This window comes from Cherax quadricarinatus, chromosome 51 (genome assembly GCF_038502225.1).
Source record: "Cherax quadricarinatus isolate ZL_2023a chromosome 51, ASM3850222v1, whole genome shotgun sequence".
Classification (NCBI taxonomy): Eukaryota; Metazoa; Arthropoda; class Malacostraca; order Decapoda; family Parastacidae; genus Cherax; species Cherax quadricarinatus.
The window spans coordinates 545,001-557,836 of record NC_091342.1 but is presented as its reverse complement, the minus strand read 5'-3'; the positions used below and the strand labels follow the sequence as shown (position 1 = coordinate 557,836).

General features: G+C 42.4%; 1 protein-coding gene across 4 annotated transcripts in view; it reads left to right on the top strand.

Moving 5' to 3' along the window:
* The first annotated feature begins 6,189 nt into the window (after positions 1-6,189).
* The window catches only part of LOC128694611 (nucleolar protein dao-5), a 541,519-nt gene continuing 534,872 nt past the window's right edge, over positions 6,190-12,836 (top strand). For 3 of the 4 annotated variants that reach the window (XM_070095642.1, XM_070095644.1, XM_070095640.1), the window contains exon 1: positions 6,193-6,267. The gene's annotated coding sequence lies outside the window, so the exon portion shown is untranslated. Of the gene's footprint in view, positions 6,281-12,836 lie in introns of all 4 variants that reach the window. The other variant, XM_070095641.1, reaches the window with a different exon arrangement.

The following is a 12,836-nucleotide window of genomic DNA, read 5'->3' as shown; positions in this document are numbered from 1 at the left end:
TTGGGGTGAGCATCATACCGAGTATATATGCGTCAGGCCCACATTGGAGTATGCAGCACAAGTCTGGAACTCACACCTGGTCAAACACGTTAAGAAATTAGAGAAAGTGCAAAGGTTTGCAACAAGACTAGTTCCAGAGCTTATGGGTTGTCCTACGAGGGAAAGTTAAGAGAACCTGACAATACTGGAGGACAGGAGGGATAGGGGAAACATAACATACAAAATACTGAGAGGAATTGACAAGGCGGACAGGGACAGAATGTTTCGGATATGTGACACAGCAACAAGGGGTCACAACTGGAAGTTGAAAACTCATGTGAGTCACAGGGATGTTAGGAAGTACTTCTTCAGTCAGAGTTGTCAGGAAGTGGAACAGTCTGGAGAGTGATATAGTGGAGGCAGGATCCATACATTGCTTTAAGAAGAGATATGATAAAGCTCATGGAGCAAGGAGAGTGAACCTAGTAGCACCCAGTGAGGAGGCGGGACCGGGAGCTATGAACCGACTCCTGAAACTACAATTAGGCGAGTACAAGGCAGTGTGTATCGACAAGTGTTTTTGAAATGGTAACTCTCACTCTGTTCACTCAGTTTCTTCATTATCCACTATATTTATCTCTTCATTAGTACACTATTAAACAAGAGCATCTATTAATACTTATCATTTCAGTGTTATAAATGTTAAACCATCACAAGAGACATGTTGCATGTTCCCTCACATGTGTATGATTGGGAAATATTCATAAATTACTAACGTCCTTACCATTGTATCCCTTGAGGAGAATATGATAACAGTCACAATTGAACCTTGCAAGATAAGTCAACTGAACCTTGTAAGATAAGGCACAACTGAACCTTGCACAAGTCACAAGTGAACCTTGCAAGGTATGTCACAAATGAACCTTGCATGATAACAGTCACAACTAAAGAAGAACATTCTCGCAAAGCTCTGTCCACACTTATATCACTATTACAACCCAGGAATCCAAAGGCCTGTTATCCTGGGTGTAAAGGGAGCAAAATAAACACAGCAGAAAAACTTTCGACTTGTTTTATCTTTTCACCAAGTAAGAACAGAAGTATGTACACTATATACAACAACAGGTATTAGTGCACGCCACGGTAAGGCAGAACAGAAGCCACTAGAAAGCAGACCGTGCTTCAACCAGCTCTAGAATGTAAATGACAAGGGCAGACAGGCGGGTGGTGCCCACAACACCTCTGCGATTGCCAGAACCATCTTCTCATTGGCTGAACCTGGGTACTGATCGAACGACGGGGCCCCATCGTCCGACCCTTGGTACTGGTTCGCTGGTTGGGGGAGACAGCCTTTCAGTGAGGGTGTGTACATGCGCCGAATAAAGGTTACGTACTCTTTACATGCCACAATCACTTAAATATATCAATAACCTAAAATTTTCTTCTGACAGTGCTACATATTCATCATGGAGTATGAACGGTGCTCCTAAAATATCAAACTTATTAAATTCATGCTAAAAAATAAGTTGTCTCATTTTCACCAGTAAGTAAATTGACAGCTGCATCAAACATGTCGGTGGATGAGTCTATGAAAGGCGATGTGAACCATACAACTGATGACGGGGTGGATGAGTCTAAGAAAGGCGAGGTGAACCATACAACTAATAAGGCGGAGAAAACAGTACGTGACATACTCACCTATGTGAGCAGGTAAGTACACCACCCCTGGGGCATCTGTGGGAAGAAAGTTTATCTACGGAGATAAAACGGGGAAAGTACCAGAACACTGTCATAAGAGTGTGAGGCATTGGGCAGAGAGGAGGAAGCTGAAGAATGTGTTGTGTAAATATTATGCAGAGAATTCAGAGCGTAGACATTAGAAGACAGCGTAGAGTCACCAAAAGTATAATTTAGAGGGGTTGAGGAGGGCCTACTGAGGTTATTTAGGCATTTAGACATGGAGCAGAATTGGATGACCAAGGTGTAAAAATCTGGGATGGAAGGAGGTCATTCCAAGAAGGGTTGGAAGGAGGGGGTAGTTTAGTGTGCTGAACTTTCAGCACCCAGAAATTTTGAACGTGTTAGATGGGAGTGCAGACAAGAGGATTTTATGGTTTGATGTGTCGTATGAGTATGAGTAAGATAGCATTTATGAAGAGATCCAGGGAAACCGGTTAATCAGATTTGAATCCTGGAGGTTGGAAGTACATTGTCTGCACACAGAAGGAGGGGTGGGGATGTTGCAACTCGAAGAATTATTTTAACTGTGATGTCTACACATCAAGACACTACTGAATGAACGATAGTGAATGAACTTCCTTTTTTGAGGTTGCCCTTCCTTCGTGAGAGACGGCCAACGTGTTACATAAAAAATACTACAATCCAAACCCAAATGATTTAAAACCTAAAATAATAAAGACATCGCCCTAGACAATTTTCAGCTGTAAGTTATACTGTATGAATTTGTACTAAAAGATAAAAACAATAGCTTTTGTAACATTCCAGGTAAGTTCCTAATGATAGTGTCATTTAACAGAGATTATTAGTAACCCAGGCAATCACTCCATCCTCAACACTGTAATGGATGAACTCAAGATAGGTAGTCACAGAAGTCTTCAAGGATAATAATAAGATAGAATACCAGCAATAATAAAGCTGTCAGTACAATGTTACCTACACAGTCCTAGAGAGAGCAGGATATTATCAAGTGGAAATTTATATTAATTAAATAAAAAATAATGTTACCCAGCTACCAATCAGGCTTCAGGGGTTCTGATTATTAGGTAACTTATATTTGCTTAATTTATATTACGAGTCATACCAGAAACCAAAAATCGCAAGGAAATTTTGCAGGTTATGTTTTCCGCTAATGAAAGTATTCTTGTGAATAATATTATTTCCCTTTTCTCCTTTCGTCCGTGCCTGTTTGTTTGCGTGTCAAGGGCGTGGTCAGTCAGATAGAGGGGATAGGGGAGGGGCAGGGGATTTAAGGGGTAGCAGACAGTGGTAGGGGGTGTCAGGAGTTTTCAGTTTGTGATTGGTGTTGATTTTATTTTAATTTATTCTTAAGGTAAACGTCGTTTGACACTGGTCTTGACAGCATGATGCACCAATGACTGGTGAAGAACATTTTACAAAAAGTGTCAGTGTTTCAATTGTTGCGACTTGGCAACGGAAGGTAACTCAAGACAGGGTTAGATTAAGTGCTAGAGCACTTGGCTCTCTTCTGAGACAAGGTGTTCACATAGCAGCAGGGTGTTAGGAAACAACAGAGGCACTCTAGGTGGGGGTAAGAATACCACACAGTGCGAGTGCCAGGGAGTCACGGATGTTTAAGGTGGAGGTAGGATGAGCATGTGGTGGGAAAGCAGAAAAAAACATGTGGCGGTAGGTGGAGTGCAAAAGAAGGGTGGAGTTCCTGTTGGGGGTTGGATCAGGTGGGGAGGTAGGTGAGGCGGCAGCAAGTGGGGAGGTAGGTGGGATGGATCAAGTGGGGAGGCGTGTGGGGCGGTAGCAGGTGGGATGGGTTTACATCAGGAAGGACAGACAAGGCCTGGAAGGTGGTGAGGTCGTGTGTATTGTGCGGCGCGTTATGTTTGGTGTTACATGTTGTGTTATCTTCTGCTATGTTGTGTTATATATTATGTTATGACGTGATATGTTATAATATTGATATGATTGTGTTAAGACCACACATAGGCAAAAAAAAAAATGTTTAATGTTAAGTTATCTTATATATTATGCTATGATGTTTGTGTTATACCATAACACAAGCGTTATGATTATAAATATATATATATATATATATATATATATATATATATATATATATATATATATATATATATATATATATATATATATATATATATATATATATATATATATTGTGTTAAATGTTTATGTTCTCTTAGATGAAGTTTTGTTATTTATGTCCTGTAATAATATTGGAAAAATAACCGACAATATGTTAGGAAAGAAATATGCGCAACTAAGGTGACATTTTATTGAGGCAACATTTCGCTCTCTAGGAGCTTTGTAAAGCCTGGAGAGCACAACGTTTGCAGCAGTAAAATGTCACAGTCGTTGCATATCATGTGTTCATTTACCTAACACGTTGCATTCTGTTATGCTATATGTTTTGCTGTTATACAGCTTTTGTGTTGTTTTGTTATTGTGTGTTGTGTTATGTGTTCTGTTAGGCTCTCTTATGTTACGAAAAATTTATGAGTAACGTTGTGATCTGTTATATTTGTGATGTTTAGTGTTATGATTAGTTATGTTTGATATGTTGGTCTGGGTTGTATTTTGCTGTATTTTTATATGGTGGTCTATGTTGTATTTTGTGGCATTGTATATGCCGTTTTTGGTATCATTTGATTCACTGACTGTACTGGTTTGTATTGTTTTTACATATTGTGCTCGTGTATGAGTTTTCAACCGTGTTGTGTTATTTCTTCCAGTGTTGTGATGTTTCATGTGATTTTTTGTTTTAGTGTCAAGTCTTCCTATGTTGACCTGTGCTATGGTCTCTTATTGTTTTGCAATATGTATTGGTGTGTCGAGCTGCGGAGTGCTATGTTAAGTGCGGAGTGTTCGTGTTGAAGTAGAAAAATAATTGGAGTTTCCTCCATCAGACAACGGAGGAACCACGTGATGGTAACCTAGCAAGCATCTACCTCACTGACGGCTTCTCAAGCTTGCAGTATTTGGTACGTTCATCACCACCTTTGCTACCTCTTCCATCACCTCTACCACACTACTGTCTGTCTGCATCATCACCTCTACCACACTGCTGTCTGCACTACCACCTCCACTATCTATAATATCACCATTATCACCTGTAAGATCACTTTCGGTGCCACCACTAACCTTCGCTATCACCAATAACACTACCTGTAACATCACAATCACCATAGCCATTACTATCATTGTCACCTAACATATCTCCAATATTTATCGTTAGCCGGACATGAGTCCTGGAGGTGCATAGTACAATGTCTGCACTTTACCTGGAGGTTATTCCGGGGATCAACGCCCCCGCGGCCCGGTCCGTGACCAGGCCTCCCGATGGATCAGGGCCTGATCAACTAGGCTGTTACTGCTGGCCGCACGCAGTCCAACGTACGAGCTACAGCCCGGCTGATCCGGCACTGACTTTAGGTATCTGTCCAGCTCTCTCTTGAAGGCAGCCAGGGGTTTATTGGCAATTCCCCTAATGCTTGATGGGAGGCTGTTGAACAGTTTTGGGCCCCGGACACTTATGGTGTTTTCTCTTAGTGTACCAATGGCGCCCCTACTTTTTATTGGGGGGAGTTTGGGATATTTGATGTCTAGAGAGACATCTAAACTGTCGTATGTGCGAGCCTCTGCAAAGTCAGTGATAGTGTGAATGATGGTAAAAGTGTTTCTTTTTTTTGGGTGGGGGGGGGGTCACCCTGCCTCGGTGGGAGACGACCAGCGTGTAAAAAAAAAAAAAGCGTGTTGAAAATATCCAACGAAGGCAGGACTCGCAGCAATTAATTTAATCAAGTTAGAGAAATTCAGATTTAGAAAGAACAGTGAGAATTACTAGTGTAACAATAAAGTTACAGATGAGTGAAGTTGTGGATGAGATAAAAGGAAGGTTTTACTGCAACACCGACTAACAGTTAATCGCAGCCTGCTGTACATTACATACTGTAGTAAACTTTAACAGGATAATTAGAGATGTAAGTAAGTTTACTAGACCTGCCTAGCATGGGCCACTAGGCCTGCTTGCACTGCTACTTCATTATGTTCTTATGATCGTGTTCTCAAATTGCCCGAGAAGAAGTGAACTTTTAGGAAGAAACTTTAAGAAGACGAATATGTATGAGTAAAAAAAAAATACTTCACGCATGACTTGAGTTTACAGGAGTGTTCCCCAAGGTCTAGTGCTGGCGCTCGCAGTGGCAACAAGTCATTTTTCTAGTACAAATAAGAAATATTTCTAACTACCAAGACTATAACAAATCACTAAGTACTTTAATGGAAATTTAAAATAGACAAGCAGACTAAATGCATACGATAGAAATCATTATGAAAAAAAGGAAATGAAGTGTATTATAAAGAGACGATGTAATGAAAATATTGGTAAATCTTTGTTGGTAGTGACCAGAGGAGAGCGCTGGGGGTATACAAGAGGCTGGGCACTCGCAGGGTGAGTCGCATCTTCCGCTTCAGTCTTGTCTTGAGCAGTGTAGTGAGAACACTTCTCATACACGCACTTGCACCTACCTGTGCAAGCACTTCGCAGTGGTTTTAAACGTAGAATATTTGTGTATGGTTAATGTTTGTCGCAGAAAAATTTAGATAACTTTTTGTAAATACTGTCCGTTGGAAAATGATCTAATATACCTGAAAAATATGAAGTGTGGTCTATTATATATTAGACAAACTTTGTGGTCTTACTTTAATTCATATCAAATGACTCCAGATCTGCAGTTTTACCTGTTAAAAGTGATTAAATGAGGTTGAGAGCCTGTTTATAATTCACTGATGCTTAGTGTTTGTCTTGGGGAAGAGGGAGAATGAATCTTCATGTTCAGCTACCTGGTTAATAACTCAGGATAACCCAAGAAGTCAATCAAGCTAGTTCGCTTATTTCCCTAGGGTTCTTCAGGTCCGTCACCAGGATGTGACCCACAACAGTCGACTAGCTCACTAATATAAAGCTTAACTGTTGACTGGATTTATGAAAATGAGTTTGATAAATTAAGCTACGTGAAATTACGATTTTTTAAGCAAGGCTTGGTTATGTTGCTTGGTTAGTTTTGTTGTCAAGATTAAACAAAAAATGCATAACTTTTTTTCCTGTTTTTCCTGGCTGACGGGGATTGAGAGTGTACATGCATCTTTTACAATATAGTTCTTAGTGTATACTGATAAGCTGCTAGCAGGTTCTGCAGTACCTTGTGTGGCAATATCAAGTAAGGGTCTTGCAGTTATCTTGTGTGGCACTGTTGAAAGACTTGCTGATTGTGTGACACTGTTGAAGGTCTGGAGTTTACCTGGAGAGAGTTTCGGGGGTCAACGCCCCCGCGGCCCGGTCTGTGACCAGGCCTCCTGGTGGATCAGCGCCTGATCAACCAGGCTGTTGCTGCTGGCTGCACGCAAACCAACGTACGAGCCACAGCCCGGCTGATCAGGAACTGTCTTTAGGTGCTTGTCCAGTGCCAGCTTGAAGACTGCCAGGGGTCTGTTGGTAATCCCCCTTATGTGTGCTGGGAGGCAGTTGAACAGTCTCGGGCCCCTGACACTTATTGTATGGTCTCTTAACGTGCTAGTGACACCCCTGCTTTTCATTGGGGGGATGGTGCATCGTCTGCCAAGTCTTTTGCTTTCGTAGTGAGTGATTTTCGTGTGCAAGTTTGGTACTAGTCCCTCTAGGATTTTCCAGGTGTATATAATCATGTATCTCTCCCTCCTGCGTTCCAGGGAATACAGGTTTAGAAACCTCAAGCGCTCCCAGTAATTGAGGTGTTTTATCTCCGTTATGCGCGCCGTGAAAGTTCTCTGTACATTTTCTAGGTCGGCAATTTCACCTGCCTTGAAAGGTGCTGTTAGAGTGCAGCAATATTCCAGCCTAGATAGAACAAGTGACCTGAAGAGTGTCATCATGGGCTTGGCCTCCCTAGTTTTGAAGGTTCTCATTATCCATCCTGTCATTTTTCTAGCAGATGCGATTGATACAATGTTATGGTCCTTGAAGGTGAGATCCTCCGACATAATCACTCCTAGGTCTTTGACGTTGGTGTTTCGCTCTATTTTGTGGCCAGAATTTGTTTTGTACTCTGATGAAGATTTAATTTCCTCATGTTTACCATATCTGAGTAATTGAAATTTCTCATCGTTGAACTTCATATTGTTTTCTGCAGCCCACTGAAAGATTTGGTTGATGTCCGCCTGGAGCCTTGCAGTGTCTGCAATGGAAGACACTGTCATGCAGATTCGGGTGTCATCTGCAAAGGAAGACACGGTGCTGTGGCTGACATCCTTGTCTATGTCGGATATGAGGATGAGGAACAAGATGGGAGCTAGTACTGTGCCTTGTGGGACAGAGCTTGTCACCGTAGCTGCCTCGGACTTTACTCTGTTGACGACTACTCTCTGTGTTCTGTTAGTGAGGAAATTATAGATCCATCGACCGACTTTTCCTGTTATTCCTTTAGCGCGCATTTTGTGCGCTATTACGCCATGGTCACACTTGTCGAAGGCTTTTGCAAAGTCTGTATATATTACATCTGCATTCTTTTTGTCTTCTAGTGCATTTAGGACCTTGTCGTAGTGATCCAGTAGTTGCAATATCTTGTGCAGCACTTTTGAAGATCTTTCTAAAATGTAAGGAATGTGATGTAGTAGCGATTGAACAAGACTCAAGATACATTTGGAGGAAAGCCAGCTGATAGTATTGTCATGGTCCATAACATGATACAAAAGTATACGTAGCATCAGTAAGATGAATACATACTAATGAAATAAAACACTTGTTACAAGAGTTTTTGCCCGAAGTGCTCTCCATACATATATGGACTTAATAATAATAATAAATCTTTGTATTGTTTTCATGTATATTTTGAAAATAAATCTGTTTGTTTAAGAACGTGGAGGAGGCATACACACACACACAGGGAACAGCAGTGTACGCACAGAACAGAACAATGAAGTTTAACTACAAACAATACTACTCAAATGAAACAAAATTGACTACGACACCAATGTACTCAGTGAACAGCAGCCAGGCCTGACTACCAAGATAAATATATGATTAATGTATGTATTACACAATGAACAGTAGTTAGGTTCAACTACATGCACAGTGTACACACGCAGAAACATCAGAATATTGACAATAAATATAAGTTACTAGAGGACTTGAAGCTATCATGAAATCATGTCCTGAAAGCGTAACCCGTAGTGGGAAGGAGGGAGAGGTAGTTGAAAGTGGGAAGAGATGGTAAAAGGAAGGAGAGAACTAGAGGGAGGGCAAGGGAGTATTGAGGAGAGGAGGGAAGTGTGGGAGTAATGGGATGGAAGAGGTGGGGAGGAGTCCTTGTTCCTTCTTTGCTTCACCTCCCCCATCTCCCTACCTAAAGTGGTTGGTGTGAGGACGGTGTGGAGTGGTAGTGACTCGTTCTGAATAGCCGACATCTGAACATAATCTTTATAATAGCTTATATAATATATCATGGACAAGTGCTATGTTGAAATAAGAGAGTGTATGGACAAGTGTACCTGGTAGAAAGTGGTGGAGGAAGACTGTATAAATACTGCAGATTCAATAAGACGCTGTGCTATGTAGTAGGCGAAGTGTCATTGCTAACCAGTCACATGTGGTGATAATATTAAACTCTTCTCATGGTTTGAGCTGACGACACAGCATGAGTTAACAGCTTCCAATCCTTGTGTGAGGGTGGGATGTGCTGAATAACAACCCAAGAGGTGAACACACTAGTGCTTTTAGCTATTGTAAGGTAAAATGGTGGTGACTATACAGCAGTTGAGATTGACATTTCCATCTTTTGTTGGGGATAGGGTTCATCATCACATACTCCCCTAGTTTTACTCAATTAGTCCTGACTACGCTAGACTAGTCCCGGCTCCTGGTTTTGTTTCTCAACTGCTGCACTGTTGCATGTTGGTTTAAGTTGCGAGAGAAAGTGAGATGGGTATGATAGGAAATAGCTTAGATATTGCCCGAAACACTGAGAGAGAGAGAGAGAGAGAGAGAGAGAGAGAGAGAGAGAGAGAGAGAGAGAGAGAGAGAGAGAGAGAGAGAGAGAGAGAGAGAGAGAGAGAGAATGAATACCCACCCATCCATACAACCCTCCACCCTTCTAAGGAGGTTCATTGATACCATTGATCCTAGGAAATGGACCTGCCCTTTCCTTTCTTGGATGCCTCCCATTCCCTCAGGCACTGTATGACCCCTATGAGTTTAGTGCTCCCCACGAACATAAAATAAGCCTCTCTCCTTCCCCTTCCCCCTCCAGCCCGCACTCGTTAACACTCATCCTAAACCCACTCACCCACCGACCTCCGCTCCCTCATCCCTGCACATACCCAATACCTGCCCATTTTTCTTCCCATTGTTATCAAACCCACCACCAGCCTTCAACCAACCTACCCGACCATTGTTGCACCCACACCAGCCTTCAGCCAACCCACCCGACCGTTGTTGTACCCACCGCCAGCCTTTAATTAGCAAACTTGATCACTGCGGCACACACCACCGTCTTCAACCAGCCCACTTGACCACTGCTGCACCCATCATCATCCTTCAACCAGCCCACCCGATCACAGCTGTATTCGCTATCATCCTTCAACCAGACCACCCTACCCCAGCTGCACTCATCAGCTTTCAGCTAGCCCATCCGACCATTGTTGCACCCCATCAACCCACAATGGAGGCAACAGTTGTACTATCACACATCCTTCCTTCCAGGAAACTTAGCTAATTATTGTGTCTCCATGTAATCCTCATAAACATGCACTTGTTGCTGGTTACCTGTCAATATGTGTTCTCTGGAGCGGCGGAGGAAAGACATTATATACATGAAAGATACCGAAAGCCTATTCCTAAACCTACACACTACTATGACTTAAGTACTGGAGTGAGAGGTTAGGTAGGTTTCGTCAGGAAATAGGAAAAGTGTTTCCTGACACTTAGGTGATGACTCGCCTTTGGAGTTTTTGGTCATCTGACTGAGGCCTTCAGCTGGCTTACCGGTCCACCCCTCTAAAAATTATGGTCATAGTTATAATCATTTTTTAGTGCTACTGGAATGAGATATTTGGAAAAAAGTGTAAAATCCAGTTAGGGGCAGGGGCGCCATGGATACAAGAGAACACTGGATCAACATCCATGGAATTAGACTATTCAACATATCACCAGCTTAAAGTAGCATAACTATAATTTTTAAAGGGGTGGACCGGTAAGCCAGCGTAAGACCTCAGTCAGATGACCAGAAGCTTCAGTGGTGGGTCATCATATGACTAAGACCCGCGTCAGGCAACACTTGTCCTGTGTTCTAACAAATCTTACCTAACCTAACCTAACCAAACCAGCTGGTATCAGTAATACTTTAGAACACATGTATAATTCTTCAAGGGGAAATTTGATCACTACCTCCCCCAGGTGCAACACCAACCGGGCTGTGATGGGTATGTAGGCCAGAATGCCGCCAATAGCAACAACCTGGTGGCCTCCCAACACCAGGGGGATTACTAACAGACCCTTAGCTGTCACAAAAAGGAGCTGGACAGATACATAAAGTCAGTACTTGACCAGCCGGGCTGTGGTTCATACGTTGGACTGCTTGCTGCCAACCTTAACAACCAGGTTGATTAGGCCATGATCCACCGCGAGGCCTGGTCATGGACTGGGCAGAGGGGGCGTAGACCCCCGGAACACCCTCCAGGTAGACTCCAGGCTGGTGCTTGTGTGGTGGTACTGGGAGTGGGGAGAGGGTGGCTGTGGTGAGGGTGCGAGTGGTGGTTGCGGTGGGAATAGTAGTTATGGTGGGAGTTGTTGGGTGAGAGTAATAATTGGGATGATGGTGGTAGTAATTGTGGTCGTAGCTGTGGTTTTTATTTTGCTTTAGGATATCAAATTTGCCTTGGTAGTCTTGGTAAGATCTGTAACCAGCAATTGTGATGCTATGTAGGGAGGAAAGGAGACAAGGACGGAAGAGAGGGAAGGACAGAGGGAAGGATGGAGGATTGGAGACAAAGAGGGAGTTAGGGTAGGAAGGAGGGCTGCAAGGAGGGAGACGGTGGGAGGGAGGGAGGGACGATCAGTCGGAGACGGGGAGAAAGGCACAGTGGGAGGCATAGTGGGTGATAATGATGATGATAATAATCTTGATTTCTAAAAGTACAACATATACAGGCCTAGCTGACATACCACTATATAGAAAGCCCCTTATTATGCAGAGCATTTCGGGCAAATTAGGTCAATTTTATCCCGAGGTTGCGACCCACACCAGTCGACTAACACCCAGGGAACTATTTTTACTGCTAGGCGAACAGGGACAGCAGGTGTCTTAAGGAAACATGTCCTAATGCTTCCACCCGTACCAGGGATCGAACCACGGACCTCAGTGTGTGAGCTGAGTGTGTTAGCAATCGAACTACGGGAAAATGACAAAATGAAAAAAAAATAACAAAAGATCACCACAATATAGAGAAAACAAGTTAAAGAAATACAAAATCTGAGTTTGATTGTACAAGTTATTTTATACTGCGTAATTTTTTTTTGTAAGGTTAGTCTAGGTTCATAAGTTAGTTAATGCATAATTAAAAATATGCATAACTTAATTTAGTTGTTTTCCTTCATGGAGACCCCTCAAGGAAGGTTCCTTGATGTTGGTGAGGGGCTCTTGATTTAGGGAATTGGATCTGTGCTCCAGTTCCCCGAATTAAGCCTGAATGCCTTCCACATCCCCCCCCCCAGGCGCTGTATAATCCTCCGGGTTTAGCCCTTCCCCCTTGATTATAATAATAATAATCCTTCATGGAGAAGAGTAAGGCGAATCTTCAGGTGATCGTGTGATAAGGATGAGAAACTCTTAAGTGAGAAATATTACCCAATGATATTTCAATATTAACTCGTCTATTATCTTATTTGTAGTGTATCTTAACACATGTCTGGCTATATTACAAGAAAGGCATGACATGACAGACGCACTCTGTTGAGAGCAAGAGGGAAAGTTCCATGTGTGGATAAAATGTGTTTAATGTTTTTGTACAACACATTTTCGCACCAAAAGTGATAAACGTTCAGATTTGAATGTTTCATATTTTTCTCTTGATCACCTCATTGTCAAGTGGTTAAT